Raw genomic sequence first — 19,055 nt, forward strand, 5'->3', positions numbered from 1 at the left:
GCACCCGGTCCTTGTCACTGTCACCTCATGGCATGCAGGCTACACTGAGATGGCACCAAGTGTCCCCCCATTTTCCCACCCCGCCTTGCTGGGCTGCTTTGGTGCAGTCAGGTGGGCTTGCAGCGGGCACAGCCCCATGGCAAGGCGGAAATCTGCACTCCTTCAAGAACTCTTGTTGCCTTCAGAGCAGTGCTCATTGGTGAGGCTGACACGATGGCCCCAGGCTGATGGGTTCAGGAGGCACCCGGGATGAATCTGCTCTGGGTGACAAGGCAGCTGGCTGCACAGCCCCTGCCAACCTGGCCCAGCATGGAGGACGCCCGGGGGGAGGGATGAACTCACCTCTGCAACGTGGCTTCTGTCCCCTACTGTCAGGTGACGATCCCACCTGTTGGCCATCTCCTCCTCTGTCAGGACCCTGGAGGTGGATGAGGAACAAAAGATGCACCTGTCTCCAGCCCCTCCCTGCCCTGCCTCAGGCCCCAGGACAGCCTCTCCTGCTCACCCCATCATGGTCAGGGCAGTGACAACCCAAGTCTCATCTGCAGCCTGCCTGGTACCACAGAGTCCAGCGTCCCCATCCCCTGCACATGCACCACAGCACTCTCTGTTCCACTTCCTCGTTGTAAGGAGCCCCTCCTGTGCCCAGGAACCCATGCAGGTGTCCCCCTCTGCTGTCCTGCCCTACCTTGACACAGCACTCACCAACCCCTGGAGAAACTTCTCCCCAGACACGGGGGCAGGAGGCCTCCCTGCACCCCTTAAAGCCATGCGGCCATGGCGTTGTCCTGCCTGTCAGTTTCTTCCCAGTCCTCATGGCAGCCTTGTTCGCCTCATCACCTGAAGGTCACGGGCGTGGGCAGTTTCTCTTTAGTCTCCCTGCCCTGCAGACTTGCTAGCAAACAATAGAATGCAAATAAATACCAATAAGTTGAAAACCATGGGATTCTCACACATTCGGTGTGGAGTTGATGGCCTGTTTAGTCCAGAAAGAGACCGAGGGTGATAAATGCTCATCCCCAGACCTCCTCTTCCACAGCTATCAGGGGACAGAAGAGTTACTGAGCCAGCAGGAAACACCTCTCACACCTGGGGGCCCTGCTCAGGGGCAGGAGCCAAGACTCGGGAGTGGATGCTGTCTGGCCCACAACGCTGTGCATCCGGGAGAGTTGGAGAATGAACCAGATGGACGATTCTCTCTCTCTCTCTCTCTCTCTTTCTCTCTCTCTACTGCTCTCTTTATGTAACTCTTACTCTCAAATAAACAAATCATATATATGTACATATATAAAAACATTAATTAGTGGAGCTGTAGAGCCTTTCTATTACTATATATATATATATATATATATCACTACACTGTTACACTGTGTACACATTTTTTTTTTTCTAGTGAGCACTTGTAGTCTTCACCAAAACAAACTGCTCATGGGCCTTAATACCACTTGTTCAAATTTGAAAGGTTTTTTTAAAAAAATATTTATTTATTTGAAATTCAGAGTTACACAGAGAGAGGAGAGGCAGAGAGAGAGAGGTCTTCCATCTGCTGGTTCACTCCCCAATTGGCTCAGCTGCACCTATCTGAAGCCAGGAACCAGGAGTTTCTTCCAGGTCTCCCATGTGGGTGCAGGGGCCCAAGGACTTGAACCATTTTTCTTCTCTATAATCTTTTTTGTGGCTAAATGATCTTACCTAGTTGTGTATTTTAATTTTCCACTTATTGTCTTTGGTTATTATATTATAGAGTTTTGCTTTGTGTTTACCATGAGTCTTACTAAAACATTTTTGGCTTATCAAAAGCTTGTTTGACATGTAGACATCTTGGCATAAGGAAAAAACAAGGGGCTTGGTCCATGGCATGTTAGGTTAATCCTCTGCTTGCGGTGCCAGCATCCCATATTGGTGCCAGTTCTGGTCCCGGTTGCTCCTCTTCCAATCCAGCTCTCTGCTATGGTCTGGGAAAGCAGTAGAAGATGGCCCAAGTCCTTGGGCCTCTGTACCCACTTGGGAGACCGGCAGGAAGCACCTGGTTCCTGCCTTCAGATCCGCGCAGCTCTGCAGTGCAGCCACTGGGGAGTGAACCAACGGACAGAAGACCTTCCCCTCTGTCTCTTCCTCTCACTGTCTTTTACTCTACCTCTCAAATAAATTCTTCAAAAACAAACAAAAAAAAAAAACAAGAGATACATACTAATAAAGAACACTAAAATTATACTCCTTTCCTTCCTACATTTTGAATTTTTGATGTCTACTTTTAAATCTATATTATCTATTATTTTTAGTGGAATTATTATTCTTAATTCTTTTGCTTGTTATTCTTCATACTAAACATATGGATTGTGGATGTCCTTGTTTACAATATGGGAGCATTCTGAATTTGTGTATTTAGTGACTTGTACCAGTGAGTTTTCCACATTCTAATATTTTTTCTTACTCATTAGCATCTCTTTCTTCCAGTTTAAAAAACTTCCTTTCTTGTAGGACAGATCTATAAGACAATAACCTCTCTCACCTCTTGTTTTTCAGAGAATAACATTATCTGTCCTCCATAACAGAATGATAACTTTGCTAGATCCAATATCCCTGGTCAGCAGGTTCTCCAAGAACATTGTGAGAATCACATCTCTTTTCGTGCCATCTGTAAATCCTGCCCTATCACTCTAGAAGTGAACTGGGACAGTCTGGTGTGTCATTCACTTCCTTTCTCTTGCAATGTTGAGACTCATCTTTTCCCTGGAGACAAATTTGATTTTAATACATCCCGGGATGGACTTGGTTGAATCAAATCTAATTGGTGACCCCATGCCTTCCTGTCACTTGGATCACTGTACCTTTCTGCAGACTTCAGGATGGTTCTGTATTATCTAGTTGTGTGTACTGACTACCAATTTAATATTCTCAGTTCCTCTTGACCCACAATAATGTAGATATGTTTGTTTGTTTTTATTGTTTGAAGGTAGAGAGATCTTTTATCAGCTGGTCCACTCTGCAGATGCCCACACAGCTGGAGCTGAGACAAGTGAAAGCCAGGAGCCCAGAGCTCAATCCAGGTACCTCACATAGGTGACAAGGGCCCAAATACTTCAGCTATCATCTGACACCTCCCAGGGTGTACATTATCAGGAAATTGGATTCAGAAGCAGAGCTAGTGCTCAAACCCAGGCACTGCAATATGAAATGTGAGTATCCTCACCAGTGTCTTAACCACTGCACTGAAGAGATACACCAGATGTGTGTACCTTTCAAAGAATCCTAAAATACACGTAAGCCTTTTCATACTTGTTGGAATTTTTTTTATTTTTTGCTCCTCCATATGTTCATTTTCAAATAGCCTATATTTGAGTTTACTGCTTCTTCTGTTTGATATAGTTTCCCATTGATACATTCTATCATAGTCTAAGTTTTGGTTAGTATAATTTTAGCTTAAAGATTTCTGTTTGGTTTTTGAAAATTACCTTCATTTCTTGAGGGCCGGCACCGTGGTGCAGTAGTTTAATTCTCTGCCTGAGGTGCTGGCATCCCATATGGGCGCCAGTTCTAGTTCTGGCTTCTCCTCTTCCCATCCAGCTCTCTGCTATGGCCTGGGAAAGCAGTAGAAGATGGGGCAAATCCTTGAGCCCCAGCACCTGCATGGGAGACCTGGAAGAAGTTCCTGATTCGTGGCTTCGGATCGGCACAGCCCCACCATTGCAACCATTTGGTGAGTGACCAATGAAAGAAGACCTTTCTCTCTGTCTCTCCCTCTCACTATCAGTAACTCTACCTCTCAAATAAATAAATACTTTTTAAAAAAAGAAAACTACCTTCATCTCTAGTAAGCCTCCTCCTCTGAGTATTGAATAGTTGTGCCATCTTCTCTTGAAGCTTAGTGAGTTGCAATACAGCAGCTCTTTTTAATTCTACATCTGAGAATCTGTACATGTCAGTTGCCGTCTGTCTGACCTCTGAAAACTTACTTTGTTCCTTAAGTGAGGTTGTGGTTACTTGAAAGTTCTTGATGCTTGTAAGTGCACTACATCATCTTCAACTTTAGGGATTGTTTCCTTGAGCCTTCAAATTGTGGCTTTGTTTTTAACTTTCCTTCCAGAAATTCCAAGCAGTCTATTTTCAGAGCATATGGACACTTGGGCTGTTTCAGCTCTAGATTGCAACATAAGTCTGCTGTTGATGTGTTGTCACTGTTTTAGCACTAGAGAGTGCTCCAAGCCCAGGTTTGTCCTAATGCTGCGGTTGGTGTTTTGTTCAAAGTTAACTGAGGAAGTGCCTAAGTAGGGATAGTCTATCATTGCAGTCCTGTTCCTGGTGCTGAGCCAGATGCCAAGTACCACGCCACCAGTGCCAAAATGGCAATCACTTCTGGAGCCCAAGACCCATGCTTCCGGTCCTGAAGTGGACTCACTTCCATCATCCATCAGTGATGCTGTTTGGAATGTAAGTCTGATTAACGTGGGTCACAGGTCTCCACCTGGCACTCCTGGCACTGGGGTCAATCAAGAAGCAGGGGCTTGGGGAAGGGAAATGTTGGGATAGGAACAGTGTCAGGTATTTATCAGACGGGCACTGAGTCACAGGGCACAATCCTGAAATCACTTTGTTTCTCAGTGGCTGGGGTCTTGTTCTGTATTCTTTCCAAGATTGAGAAAGGGATGGTTGAGGCAGTCCCCTTGACACCTCGCTAAAGAGGACACTTGGGCTCAGTCTGTAGCCACTGGCTTGGGAGCAATGGCCCTGGGGCCCTGTCTGGCACCATGTTTCATAGTAGTGAGCCTGGTACTGGGTTTAACATCAAAGGTCTGGGTGCAATTCCTCCTCTCTCCTCCAAGCAGAAAACCAGACACCCCTTTCCCTGCTACTTGGATCTGAGAGGTGGGTATGGCTGTCCTCTTTTCTTCCTGCATTCCTCAGAGTGTCTTTTCTTCTTGTTCTCATGCCAGGCACTGTGGTCACTCACCTGCTTCCTTAGATCCTGTGGTGTGGTGTAGGAATAGCTGTTCTCATCAGTGTCTGAGTGCAGTGCTGACAGCCAGAACATCTTAGCTCCCTCCTGCTGCACCTTCTAGATATTATTTGCTGTACAAACACTACCAAGTTTGAGGCGAGCAGTGTCAGTGCGATTGTGTCATACACAGGAAGGTTTCCCCCCATGAAGTGATCAGGACTTGTCCCTACCATTCCTTGGAGATCATCTGTAATTTCAGAGTATGAAAAAGATGTCAAGGCCGGTGCCGTGGCTCACTAGGCTAATCCTCCGCCTTGCGGCGCCGGCACACCGGGTTCTAGTCCCGGTCGGGGCACCGGATTTTGTCCCGGTTGCCCCTCTTCCAGGCCAGCTCTATGCTGTGGCCAGGGAGTGCAGTGGAGGATGGCCCAAGTACTTGGGCCCTGCACCCCATGGGAGACCAGGATAAGTACCTGGCTCCTGCCGTCAGATCAGCATGGTGCACTGGCCGCAGCGCCCTGGCCATGGTGACCATTGGAGGGTGAACCAATGGTAAAGGAAGACCTTTCTCTCTGTCTCTCTCTCTCACTGTCCACTCTGCCTGTCCAAAAAAAGAAGAAGTCAATATAAAAATATGAAAGATATGACAATATACATGTGATTGTGATGTGTAATTCTGGTGGACATTCAGGCTGGATAAGGGTGACTAGATAGCTTACTGAACATTATTTCAGAGCGTGTGTTGATGGTGGGGGGGATTTCTGGATGATGTAGGTGAATACATAGGTGCTGCCACCAGGGACCACAGCCTGGTCTCATCCAATATTTTTTGGAGGATTTATTTATTTATTTAAAAATCAGAGTTACACAGAGAGAGGTAGAGGCAGAGAGAGAGAGAGAGAGAGAGAGAAAGGTCTTCCATCCACTGGTTCACTCCCCAGTTGGCCACAATAGCCAGAGCTGCTGTGATCCGAAGCAGGAGCCTGGAGCTTCTTCTGGGTCTCCCATGCGGGTGCAGAGGCCCAAGGACTTAGGCCATCCTTCACTGCTTTCCCGAGCCATAGCAGAAAGATGGATAGGAAGTGGAGCAGTCATGACTCCAACCAGTGTGCACATGGGATGTGTGCACTGCAGGCAGTGGCTTTACCTGCTACTCCACAATGCTGGCCCCTGGCTTCTTTCTTACAGAGGTGTTTCCAAAGTGTGCCTGTGTTGTGCAATGTGTCAGTGCTTCTCTTTATTGCTGAATACCACAGTGTATGAATATGTTGCACTTTGCCTAGCCATCCATGGACATCTGGTTAGCTTCTACCTTTTACTTAATATGCATAATGCTAGTATAAACATTTGTGTTTCAGAAGGGTATGTTTGGTATCTGTTTTCAGTTCTCGTAGGTGTATATTTAGGAGTGGAATTGCTGGGGTAAATGATAACTTGGTGCCTACCTTTTTAAGAAACTGCCATGCAGGTCCAGTTTCTCCAAGACTGTATTGACAAGGGTTGTCTATATTTTTGACAATGGACTTCTTACAGGGTGTCCCCTTGTGCTTTTTTTTTTACAGGCAGAGTGGACAGTGAGAGAGAGAGACAGAGAGAAAGGTCTTCCTTTGCCGTTGGTTCACCCTCCAATGGCCGCCGCGGCCGGCGCGCTGCGGCCGGCGCACCGCGCTGATCCGTTGGCAGGAGCCAGGAGCCAGGTGCTTTTCCTGGTCTCCCATGGGGTGCAGGGCCCAAGCACCTGGGCCATCCTCCACTGCACTCCCTGGCCACAGCAGAGGGCTGGCCTGGAAGAGGGGCAACCGGGACAGAATCCGGCGCCCCGACCGGGACTAGAACCCGGTGTGCCGGCGCCGCAAGGCGGAGGATTAGCCTAGTGAGCCGCGGCGCCGGCCATCCCTTGTGCTTTGCATTTCCCTAATGTCTGATGGTGCTGGACAGTTCTTCATGTGCTTGCCGACCAGTAATAAGGCTCTTTAAAACCTTTTGATTATGATATAGTTTTTGCACTTACAGAGGAGTTACAGAATAGTTTGAAAAAGTCCTGTAGTTCCTTCACTCAGACTCACCAGACATTAACATTTGCCCTATTGGAGTTGCATTCCCATTCGTATTCTCTCCCTTTTCCCTCTCTCTGGTCTTCATCTTTCTCTACACACATCCATACAAACACACACACACACACACATTTTTATTTAATAATCTGAAAGTAGCTGGACTCATCATGTCCCTTTATCCATGAATACTTTGGCATAGATTTTCTGAGAACATGGATTCTTTTCATGTAATTTCAGTACACTTCTCAAAATCAGAACACACGGCATTGATAACCAGTAATATCCAATCTGTGTTTAGACTTTATCAATCGTCCCCATATGCTAGACCCACAGCTTGCTCATCAGATTTCCTTAATCATATTTATTATTTTTTGAAATATTATTTATTTGAGAGATCAATGGACAGAGAAAGAGAAGAAGACAGAAAGAGCTACTATCCATGGGTTCACTCCCCAAATGCCTGCAACTGCCAGGCTGGACCAGGGCAAAGCCGGGACCCCAGAACTCCATCTGGACCTCCCCCATGGACCATTGTCTGCTGTCTCCCAGGTGCACTGGCAGGGGCCTGGATTGGAAGCCCAGGAGACGGGACTCAAGTCGGCACTCTGATATGGGAGGCGGGAGTGCTGGGTGGCGGTGTAACCTGCAGCGCCACAGCATTCACCCCATCCTTGGCAGGTGCACGACCTTGCCTGTCCTGGAGAGTTTGCACCGTGATTTGGTAGAAGAATTGCCCGCTGTTTCGTGACAGTTTGGGAGAGTTTGCCTGCTTTTCCCTGGGGCTCTATTAAAGCACACGTGTTTAACACTCAGGAACAACAGGCAAAACGTGCTTCCCAGGCATGGTGGGCAGGGACTCATTCCTGCCCCATCGTTGACGATCAGCTCTGTCACTTGGCTAAGGTGCGGCCTATGGGTTGAGGGGTTAAGCAGCCAGGACAAAAGGCAGTACAAAAAATTATTGTAGTTAATAAGAAGTTTGGGGGGTGGGTGTTGCGGTGCAGTGAGTTCAGCTGCTGCTTGGGATCCCCGCATCCAACACCAGAGTGCCCCTCCGGCTGCTCGGCTTTGATCCAGCTCTCTGCTAATGCTCCTGGGAAGAGGGGGATGACGGCTGAAATACTGGAGGCCCTGCCACCATGGGGGACACCCAGATGGAGTGGCAGGCTCTTAGCTTCGGCCTGGTCCAGCCCTGGCTGATGTGGGTATTTGGGAAGAGAATGAGGAGATGGAAGGTGTCTCTCTCTCCTTTTCTTATCACTAGGTTCAGCATAGTGTGTGTGTGTGTGTGTGTGTGTGTGTGTTTAAATCAGACCTGAGGTGCGAGATACATGGAAGAAAATTCACCCAAGTGTCTCTTAGATGAGTTTTGCCAAATGTGTAGAGCCAGGTCCACATCATTGACAAAAACTCAGAATGGGTTGAAAAGGGCACACACTTTTTTTAAAAAATATATATTTATTTGTTTACTTGAAAGTCAGAGTTACATAGGAAGAAGAGGAGAGACAGAGAGAGAGAGACAGAGAGGTCTTCCATCCGCTGGTTCACTCCCCAATTGGCCACAATGGCCAGAGCTGTGCTGATCGGAAACCAGGAGCCAGGAGCTTCTTCTGGGTCTCCCACGCAGGGGGAACACACTTTTAAATCATAATTCAGGACTACATACATAACCAGACATGCATCACTCTAATCTTAAGGGACTTGGTCTCCTTCCTCTTGGACACATGCACCCCTAGGAGCCCAGGAGACAACGCTGGTGTCTCCTCTGTTGCTGTCACGGTGAGCTGTGGGCAGTAGGGGGACCCACAGAGAAGTCACTTTCCTGGGTACCGCAAGAAGGGAGCACAGTGTCCTTTTCCTTGCTCGACGACCCCCCTACTTACCTGGGGGTTCTGTTGCCTGCCCCCTTTCCTGGGGCACCACCCTGGTGTGGTCACAGGCAGGGCATGCACTGTGTCTCTGGGACCCACTCCCCCAGCTGCCTCTCCTTTGCCCTGGCCCTGGGCTGGATGTTGAGTCTGGTTGAATGGTGGCTGTTCTTTCATGCCATCTTCTTCAAAAGCTGCCATCCCTGCCATGAGCTGGGAAAAGTCTGTTTGGAAGTTAAAGGCTGAGCCTTGAGTCCTTTCTTAATCAATGGCTGTAGAAAGCCCCATCCCTCAGCCCAGGGTACCAGGCAGAAGAGGAAGGTGGGGGAGAAACACACCTCCCTAGCTAATACTTACCAATGCCTTCCCATGGTCGGACAGGTGATTTGGGAAGAAAAAAACACAGAATTGGCCCAGCATCCCATATGGGCACTGGTTCGAGTCCCGGCTACTCCTCTTCCAATCCAGCTCTCTGCTGATGGCCTGGGAAAGCAGTAGGAGATGGCCCAAGTCCTTGGGCCCTTGCACCACGTGGGAGACCCAGAGGAGGCTCCTGGCTTCAGATCGGCCCAGCTCCAGTCATGGTGGCCATCTGGGGAGTAAACCAGCGGATGGAAGACATTTCTTCTCCATCTCTCTGTAATTCTAACTCTCAAATAAATAATACATCTTAAAAAAAAAAAAGAACTTAATGTTGACCTACCTTAAATGTTATCATTCTTTGTCTACCTTAATCATTCTTCCTTTGGAAACAGGACAGATTAAATATTTATTAAGTATTTCTCTACATTGGTCTCCCCTGTTTTGGCCAAGAGGCAAATTAAATATTTGTCTACCTTAATCCTTCATCCTTTTGAATTTAAGACAAACAAGATAAGGGCAAGTTCTTGTCGATTTTTTTAATCTGATTGTTTTTGGTAGTGCAGCAGGTGAGAAGGGAGACAAAGACAAGGTCAAGATGATTGGAGAGGGTGTAGGAGCTTAGATCCTGTCCTGGGGCGTGCACATGGGCTTCAGGGAAGGGAAGGTATGTTCCGGGCAGCGTGGGGGATGGCGCAGGTGCTGGCTAGGCCGCGTGAAGGTAACGGGGTAGGGGTATGGGAAGGGGCCATGTCTAACCTTCACCTCAACCTAGGGTTGTTTAAGATGCAACAGAGAGCTGGTCTCTGAGCAGACAAAGTTTCCTTTCCAACACCATTTGTGCTTCTCCCAGCATGCTGTGGGTCGGTCTCAGAGACCCCTGGTGTGCGGGCTGAGTCCTAGCCACTGTGGTGGCTTCACTTTTGCACCGTGAGATTGGAGACATGGCTCCATGCAGTCCGCAGAAAGTGATCTCCAGGCACTCGGGTGTAGCAGATGAGAAGCAGGATGGCACTCTGGAGAAAGGACAGCTGCCCAGGATTCCCTCAGTGGCTCGGACAGTCCAAGGTCATCAGCAGAATGGAGCCGGGAGTTTCTTCCAGGTCTCCCACATGGGTGCAGGGCCCAAGGACTTGGGCCATCATCCACTGCTTTCCCAGGCCATAGCAGGGAGCTGGATCGGATGTGGAGCAGCTGGGATTCGAACTGACGCCCACCTGGGATGTGGGTGCTGCAGGCAGAGGCCTAACTTTCTGTGCCACAGCACTGGCCTCCACCTCTGCTTTTGATCCAAATCCTGCTGCATGTGCCTGGGAAGACAGTAGTTGATGGCTGAAGTACTTGGGTTCCTGCCACTTATGTAGGAAACCCGGATGGAGTTCCTGGCTCCTGGCTTTGGCCTGGTCCATGCATAGCATTTGAGGAATAACCCAGTGAATGGAAGATCTGTGTGTGTGTGTTTGTGTGTGTGCGCGCGCGCTTGTGTGCGCACGCACCCCTCTCTGTCACTCTTTCAAATAAAAAAATAAAACATTAAAAAATTAATAAAAGAGACAGTTCATCCCCCCAAAAGAACTTTGATCCCAGTTGTGTCTGATGAACCTAGGCCATTTTCTTTAAGCTTCTGAACACTGACCAGCTAGACATCTAAACTTAGAGTAAACCTAGGCCATTTTCTTTAAGCTTCTGAACACTGACCAGCTAGACATCTAAACTTAGAGTAAGCTGTATTTTCTCTCTATGTCTATTTTCTTACAAAAATAGTAATACCTAGGGCTGGTGCTGTGGTATAGTAGGTTTAGCCTCTGCCTGTGGCACCAGCATCCCATATGGGCTCTGGTTCAAGTCCTGGATACTCCACTTCTGATCCAGCTCCCTGCTAATGTGCCTGGGGAAGCAGAGGAAGATGGCCCAAGTGCTTGGGCCCTGTATCCACATGGGAGACCCAGAAGAAATTCCTGGTTCCTAGCTTTGGCCTGGTCCAGCCCTGACTGTTGCTGCCATTTGGGGAGTGAACTAGCAGATGGAAGACTCTCTCTTCCTCTCTCCCTGTAACTCTTTCAAAATAAATAAAAAAATAAATCTTTTTAAAAAAACCAGTAATACCTTCCCTCCAATGCAATCATTTCAATATGAGACTCAAAGGAGTCAGGTTTATGTGAAAGCAACACACAGGGTCTCTAATTATGCTCCCCCAGAGGATTCCCAGGATCTACTGGATCCAAAGAAATTCTAGAGACACAAGAGAGAAAACTGGATTATGTCATATATTGGTCTATTTTGCTTACTATCACAAAATACCCAAGGCTGGATAACTTTGTAAAGGAAAGGGGTTATTTAGCTCACAGGTGTAGAAGTTCAAGGGCCTGCGTCTGGTGACAGATTTCTTCCAGGCAGGGAGACCTGAATGTCTGCACCTGCACCTGCTGCCTCCTTGTGCATCTCCCTCTCCCTCTCCCTCTCCCTCTCCCTCTCCCTCTCCCTCTCCCTCTCCCTCTTCCCTCCTCTTCTTCTCCTGCCCCGCTACCAATTATCCACCAGTATTTTAGTCCTAGTAGCTCTATGATTTTGTTTAATCCTAGTCACCTTCCAAAGATCTGACCTTTAAATACCAGGGTCAAATTGAATTTCCACCCTCCTAACACCTGACAAGGGCATCAAATTTCAACCCATGAGCCTTTGGGGAGCACAGACAAACCAGTGTGGCAGAAATGAATTCTTCACACAGCCCCGGCCATTGTGGCCATCTGCAGAGTGAACCAGCAGATGAAAGACACCTCTCTCTCTCTCTCTCTCTCTCTCTCTCTCTGCCTCTGCCTCTCTATAACTCTGCCTTTCAAATAAATAAATCTTAAAAAAAAAATGAATGCCTCATTCATTTGGCAAACATCTGTCTGGTGTCTCCTTTATGCAGCCTGGAGCTTGAAGGACTGGATTACAGGGGTGACAGGGGTGCCTCTTCCTCCCATTGTTGAAATTGGTCTACATTTTCATTGAAATCGCCCTGCTGGGGGCCAGCGCTGTGGTGTAGCAGGGTGAGCTGCTGTTGTTGGCAGTGCCAGCCTCCCATGGGGTGGGGGAGTGGTTCAAGTACCAAGAGGCGCTGCTTCCAATTCAGCTCCCCGCTAAGGCTCCTGGGAAAGCAGGGGATGATGGACCAGGTGCTTGTCCCTTGAGCCCATGGGGGAGACCTGGAAGAAGCTCCTGGCCCTGGCTTCAGCCTGGTGCAGCCCTGGCGTTGAGGCCATTTGGGGAGTGAACCAGTAGTAGATGGAGAATCTCTCTCTCTCTTGCTCTCGCTCTCTGCCTTTCACATAAAATTAAAAATAAAAAATTCTGTAAGAAAAAAGAGTTTCCATAAAAGAATATGCTATAAAGCAAATCTCCTGGACCAGAAAGCATTTGTCCTCAAGTTCCACACTGTGGCTCGCTCCTGCCTGCTGAGGACTCAGAATACTGAAAGCCCAGGAAGCTAAGAATAAGTTTCCATCACTAACTCAGCAGCCCTAGACCAGGAGCAAGGGAGACTACACCCAAGTGGCCCATCAGAAGCGGCCACTCGCCCTCTGTGCCATTTTCGTGCCATCCCAGGGGGAAAGTCAGAAGTGCTCTACAAAGGAAAGCTGCGTGGTTGCCAGCAGCCATAACTAAACCCGCCTTGGGATCTTAAAAGCTGGCTGTGCCAGATGCAGTAACGGTCCAGGAAGCTTGCCTGCCCACTTCCTGTGGACGCTAGGGGACTGGTGTTCTCCCTGGTGGTGGTGGTGGTGGTGTGTGCTGGGGTCACCATGGCCAAGTGCAATGCACATGGGCATCCTCCAAGGCTGAGTCTCCGATCAAGGGACTCGAGGGGGCCGCTCCTCCTGAGATCCCTCCTCTGGGTTTGTAGGTGGTGAGTGCCACCTCCCTGTGTGTTCACAGAGCTTCCTCATGAAAAGAGCAGGCAGGGGGCCGTGACTGTGGCATAGTAGGCTAAGCCTCTGTCTGTGGTGCCGGCATCCCATATAGGCACTGATTCAAGTCCTGGCTGCTCCTCTTCCCAGCCAGCTCTCTGCTTATGAGCTGGGAAAGCAGTAGAAGATGGCCCAAGTGCTTGGGTCCCTGCACCTGCATGGGAGACCAGGAAAAAGCTCTTGGCTCCTGGCTTTGGACTGGCTCAGCTCTAGCTGTAGTGGCCATTTGAGGAGTAAACCAGCAGCTGGAAGACCTTTCTCTCTCTCTCTGCCTCTCTCTATCTGTAACTCTGCTGCTCAATAAATAAATAGAATATTTAAAGAAAGGGAAGGCAGTAGATGGGAAATAGAGAAGGAGAAGGAGTTCTGGTGTCTGTTTCCTGTTTAAAAAAAAAGTATTTGAAAGACACACGAGAAAGAAACAGACAGAGGCCTCCCATGTGCTGGTTCACTCCCCAAATGCCCACAACAGGTAGGGCTGGGCCAGACTGAAGGCAGGAGCCAGGAACTCCATCCGGGTTTCCCACATGGGTGGCAGGGATCCAGGCACTAATGCCAGCACCTGCTGTTTCCCAGGGTGTGTGATGGCGCCTCTTTTTTAAGATTTTGTTTACTTTTTTCAAAGGCAGAGTTTACAGAGGGACCCACACACACCCAGATACCTTCCATCCTCTGGTTCACTCCCCAAGTGACTGCAATGGCTACGGTTGGCCAGGCCAAAGCCAGGAGCTCCTTCCAAGTGTCCCACATGGGTGGCAGGGGCCTAATCCCATTTGGGCCATCCTCTGCTGCTTTCTCAGGTGCATTAGCAGGGAGCACAATTAGAAGTGGAGCAGCCAGGATCCCAACCAGGGCCCTATGGGATGTCCCTTTCACAGGCGACAGCTTTATCCACTGTGCCACAGCACTGGGCCCTGATGGGTCCTCTTTTAAAGACATTAATTCCGAGGTCAGAAACTGGATTGGGAGGAGGGAGCAGGTGTGATTGCTCTGGGTAGCTAAGAGAAAGTTCTGGAGGCCAGTGCTGTGGCATAGCAGGTAAAGCTGCCACCTGCAGTGCTGACATCCCATATGGACACCAGTTCAAGTCCTGGCTGCTCCATTTCTGATCCAGCTCTCTGTTATGGCCTGGGAAAGCAGTGGAAGATAGCCCATGTCCTTGGACCCCTGGAAGAAGTTCCTGGCTGCTGGCTTCAGATTGGCCCAGCTCTAGCTGTCACAACCATTTGGGGAGTGAACAAGTGGGTGGAAGACCTCTCTCTCTGCCTCTGCTTCTCTGTAAATCTGCCTTTCAAACAATAAATAAATAAACATTTAAAAAGAAAGTTCTGGAAAATGTCAAGGGCTCTGCAGGAAGATTAGTGCCCCAGTTAGGGATCTGCTCATTTACTGGGGGCTACGAAGCCGCCACCCTGAGACTGAACGCCAGGGGCAGAAGGGCATCACCCCCTCCCCTTCCTCGGCCCACTTCTTACTGGCCTGGTGACTGAAAGGAATTCAAAGTGTGTCAGGAGCTCCAACTGCAGCAGGGCCTGCACATAATCATCTCCAACCTGCTGGCCATGGAGAGGCTCTGGGGAAAGAAAGCCACAACCTTTCCAGCTGGCTGCAAATCAAGGCCGAGCAAGCAGTCTGTGCTGGGGGGGGGGGGGGCATGCACGTAACCAGTCCCTAACCAGTGCCCAACACACAGTAGGTGAACGAACGAATGAACAGTAAGAGCAGCGCCATTGGGGAGGGGAGAGCTGGAGCAGAGAGAGGTGGGGGCTTTATTTTTGCATTTCTTTTTTTCCTAAGATTTATTTATTTACTCAAGAGGCCAAGTTAGAGAGAGAGGGAGTTACATCATTCAACCTCCCCTCATCTCCTCACAATGGGACATTATCTCACATCAGTCCAAGAAGGCTGAGTGTGGTGCAATTAGAGAGAGGGAAATAGAGGGAGAGGCCACATTTGCATAACTTTTATTACTTTAAATCGTCATAATCATTCTATTGTGTTGTGAAGTTGTTGTTGTAAATCTACTGTGCCTGATACACTTCATCATAGGTACGTATAGGAAGAAGAAGTGCCCACAGGGTTTGACATTATCTCCAGTTTCAGGGCTCTGCTGAGGGATCTTGGAACAGATCCCCTGTGGAAACGGGGGTACCTGCTATATGCACAGTAATTTGGGGGATGACAAATGCTGTGAGTAAGAAGCAACAGGAAGGAAGGGAGTGTGGGCGTGGATGCTGCTCTGAGCGATGGCCTGGAGTGGGGGATGAATCTCTCAATCTGCAGACACTCAGATAGCTGCGGGTGCACCAGCCAGGGTGGGAGGATTTTCCCAGTGTGGTGAGGAATAGCAAAAAGGACAAAGTGACCCTCTCTGAGTAATGAAGGGGACAATGTTAGGACCTAGATATAGCAGGACATGGGGCGTAAGCAGGAGGCCAGCTCCCCGAGAGTTTGGTGAGGGCTTTGTTCTACAAGTGTGGTATGCAGCTGTGGGTGGGGGCAGGGTGGGGATAGCAAAGGTGCACCTGCTCTGTGTATGGGGGTCACGGTGACGGTGACTGTGCTGGCTGTTCTGCAAACAATTGACAGCAAGAGGTTTTGAAGTGGGCGTGAAAAGGCCACCACCAGGTTCCCCCTACACAAACACACACACACATACAAACACAAAGAGGCTTCAACAAACACTAGCCTAGCTTCTCAAAGCTCATGGCCGTGAACTCAGGATGATGAGCTGTATGCTGACCTCAGCCCCGTAAAGGCCCTGCCCACGAGAGCTCAATGTCATGGAGCATGGGCCCCGAACCTCCCTTCGGTTCTTAGAAAACTCGTCCTTGGGGCTCCTTTCTTTGTCTCTCTGAAATGTGTCCGTGCCAGTACAGAGCTGGATACATCCCTTTGAAAAGCAATCATCCCTCAGTCTTCCAGCCCTTGATAGGAGGGTAGGCCCCCACCTGGTTAGCAAACCCGGATACCAAGATCACCTTTACCCAGCCTCCCCCTAGAGAGTGTCCTCAAACACGCTTCCCTTGGCATGGCTCGGCATTTAAAACGTCTCCTGCCTTCGGGTGGAGTAGAGCCCAGTTCAGACCACAGGGTCCCTCTCCAACCACCGGTAGTCTGAATACAATCTGTCTTTGAAAATTTTTTTAAAGAATTTTTTTGAAAGAGTTACACAGAGAAGAGAGGCAGAGAGAGAGAGAGAGAGGTCTTCCGTCCGATGGTTCACTCCCCAGTTGGCCGCAATGGCCGGAGCTGCATTGATCCAAAGCCAGGATCCAGGAGCTTCTTCCAGGTCTCCCATGCGGGTGCAGGGGCCCAAGGACTTGGGCCATCTTTTGCTGCTTTCTCAGGCCATTACAGAGAGCTGGATTGGAAGAGGAGCAGCTGGGACTAGAATGGGCACCCATATCAGATACCAGCGCTTCAGGCTACGGCGTTAACCCGCTGAGCCACAGCGCCGGGCCCTGTCTTTGACATTTTTTAACAAGTGCCTGGGACAAAATTTAACTTTTTTTTCCAAAATTTATTTATTTGAAAGAGTTGCACAAAGAGAGAAGGAAAGGCAGAGAGACAGAGAGAGACAGAGACAGAGAGAGAGAGAGAGAGAGATCTTCCATTTGCTGGTTCACTCCTCAATTGGCTGCAATGGCTGGTGCTGTGCTGGTCCAAAGCCAGGAGCCAGGAGCTTTTTCTGGGTCTCTCATTCAGGTGCAGGGGCCCAAACACTTGGGCCATCTTCTACTGTTTTCCCAGGCCATAGCAGAGAGCTGGATTGGAAGTGGAGCAGCCGGGACTTGAACCGGTGCCCATATGGGATGCCAGCACTGCAGGCGGCAGCTTTACCGGCTAAGCCAGAGTGCCAGCCCCAGAATTTAACTTTTGAAATTGGCTGGTGTAACCTCTTTCATCTTGTCCTGTTTAGAAAGTATTTTGGCTATTCTAAATTACTTGTATTTCTATATAAATGCTAGCCGAAGTTTGCCAATTTCTCTAGGAAGTCTGATGCACTCTTTCTTTACAAATGACTTTTCTTTAGGAATGGCATTGGATTTGTAGCTAAATTTGAGAAGAACTGTCATGTTAGCACTATAAAGTGAACGTGGGTGTATTTAGATTAAGGGTTGGCAAAGTTTCTATAAAGGGCCAGAGGATAAATATTTTTGGCTTCCTGAACCATTCATGTCTACCATTGTAAGTAATATGCCAATAAGTGAGTATAGCTGTGTTCCAAAAAAACTTTATTTACCAAGCATGCAGGGGGCCAGATTAGTCCGAGAGTCTGTAGTTTGTTGTCCTGATTTAGGTCTTCTTTAATCTCCCTCAGCAAAATTTTGTAGTTTTCAGAGTAAAATCCTGCCCTTATTTTGCTAAAGTCATCCCTAAATGAATATAATTGTTTCCTGGATTATATTTTCAGATTGTTCATTGATTTTATTTATTGGTTTTGTATCCTGAACCTTGCTCAGCTCTCTTACTAATACCAGTGAGAATGGTTGGCAGATCCCCTGTGATTTTCTGCATGCGGTCAGGCACTCTGCAGGGCCAGTTTTTCTTCCTCCTCTTCTTTCTTGATGCTCCAATGTGAGCCCTTGGATACCACACAGCTCTCTTGTGTCTTGTTTGTATACAGGAAAAGGTGTATCTGAAGGATCCTGGGGTAACACAATGAACAGATGGCGAGGAAGAGGAAAATGGCCTTTTTTTAAGAGCAGAGTTGTAATTTTGATGCTGAGGAGTGATCAGTCTCATGCTGAATTGTTTGATAGCTGAAGTGGACATCATGTTCGCATGGGCCCTGACCTGCTTTCCCACCAGCCCCCAGGAGTTGCCTGTTACCCTCTACCAGGAAAGAGCCAGGCCCTCTCAGTATCCCCATGGAGACCTGGGCTTCCTCAGATGCTACCTAGGCAGGATGAATGATGCAGCCCAGGGGTTGACTGTGGTATGGGATAGATCAGAACCAGTAGGATAGAAGAGATGGGAAGAAACTGGCATTATTCCTATTACTCTCCCTTCCCCCATGCCTTCCTTCTCAACACTGCACAGGACTGTTTCCTAAACCCTCCATGAAGACATCCCATGGGAGTACACCCTCACTGCCTGCAGGGCAGCAGCCAGCTCACAACACACTCCTGTGCCCTGCACGCCTCTTCCCAGCCTGCCTCACTTTCAGTACCCCCTACTCTTTTATTTCCCTGGGATTGCACCCCCAAGAAAATGTGAACATGACAGCCTTTTTTTTCTTTGATTTCTAAAGAACCAGGCAGACAGGGCCTTAGAGATTATCTAAGAGCAAGATCACAAAGTCACCACCTCCCAAGCAGGATTTAGCCTACAGACATATCTGATTTAATTCAAGAGAGATGGGGCTGACCTTGTGGTGCAGTGGGTTAAGCCACAGCCTGCGATGCTGGCACTCCATACGAGCACCAGTTCAAGTCCAGGCTGCTCCACTTCTGATCTAGCTCCCTGCTAATGCACCTGGGAAGGCAGCAGGAGATGTGCTTGGGCCCCTGCACCCGTGTGAGAGATCCAGAAGAAGCTCCTGGCTCCAGATTGGTGCAGCTCTGGTTGTTGCGGCCAATTGGGGAATGAACCATAGGACGGAAGACCTTTCTCTCTCTCTGCCTCTCCTCTCTCTGTGTAACTCTGACTTTTAAAAAAAAAAAAAATCTCAAAAGAGATTTTTTAAACAGCTATTATCTTTTAGTGGGAAGACTTCCAAAGCATCTGCATTTCCTGCTTGTCAGGGACAGAGGCCTTGAAACAATTGGCTGCTGAGGGGCTGCCTACCGGGCCTCTTGTCTTCCCCAGCTGGGCCCAGCATTCAGCAGGCATTTGCCTCCACACTCAACCAACTACCTACCTAAGGGTTCTCGGA

The 19,055-nt window shown here is 48.7% G+C and overlaps 1 protein-coding gene across 29 annotated transcripts in view; it reads left to right on the forward strand.

The window, feature by feature from the left end:
* LOC100350807 (uncharacterized) overlaps window positions 1-19,055 on the forward strand; it is a 110,217-nt gene that overhangs the window by 70,547 nt on the left and 20,615 nt on the right. For 24 of the 29 annotated variants that reach the window (XR_011382511.1, XR_011382514.1, XR_011382512.1 and 21 more), the window contains 2 exons: window positions 2,957-3,050; window positions 3,568-3,700. The gene's annotated coding sequence lies outside the window, so the exon portion shown is untranslated. Of the gene's footprint in view, window positions 1-2,956; window positions 3,180-3,567; window positions 3,701-4,291; window positions 4,432-19,055 lie in introns of all 29 variants that reach the window. The other 5 variants (XM_070058031.1, XM_070058023.1, XM_070058021.1 and 2 more) reach the window with 4 other exon arrangements.

This window comes from Oryctolagus cuniculus, chromosome 15 (assembly GCF_964237555.1).
Source record: "Oryctolagus cuniculus chromosome 15, mOryCun1.1, whole genome shotgun sequence".
NCBI classification, from domain to species: Eukaryota; Metazoa; Chordata; class Mammalia; order Lagomorpha; family Leporidae; genus Oryctolagus; species Oryctolagus cuniculus.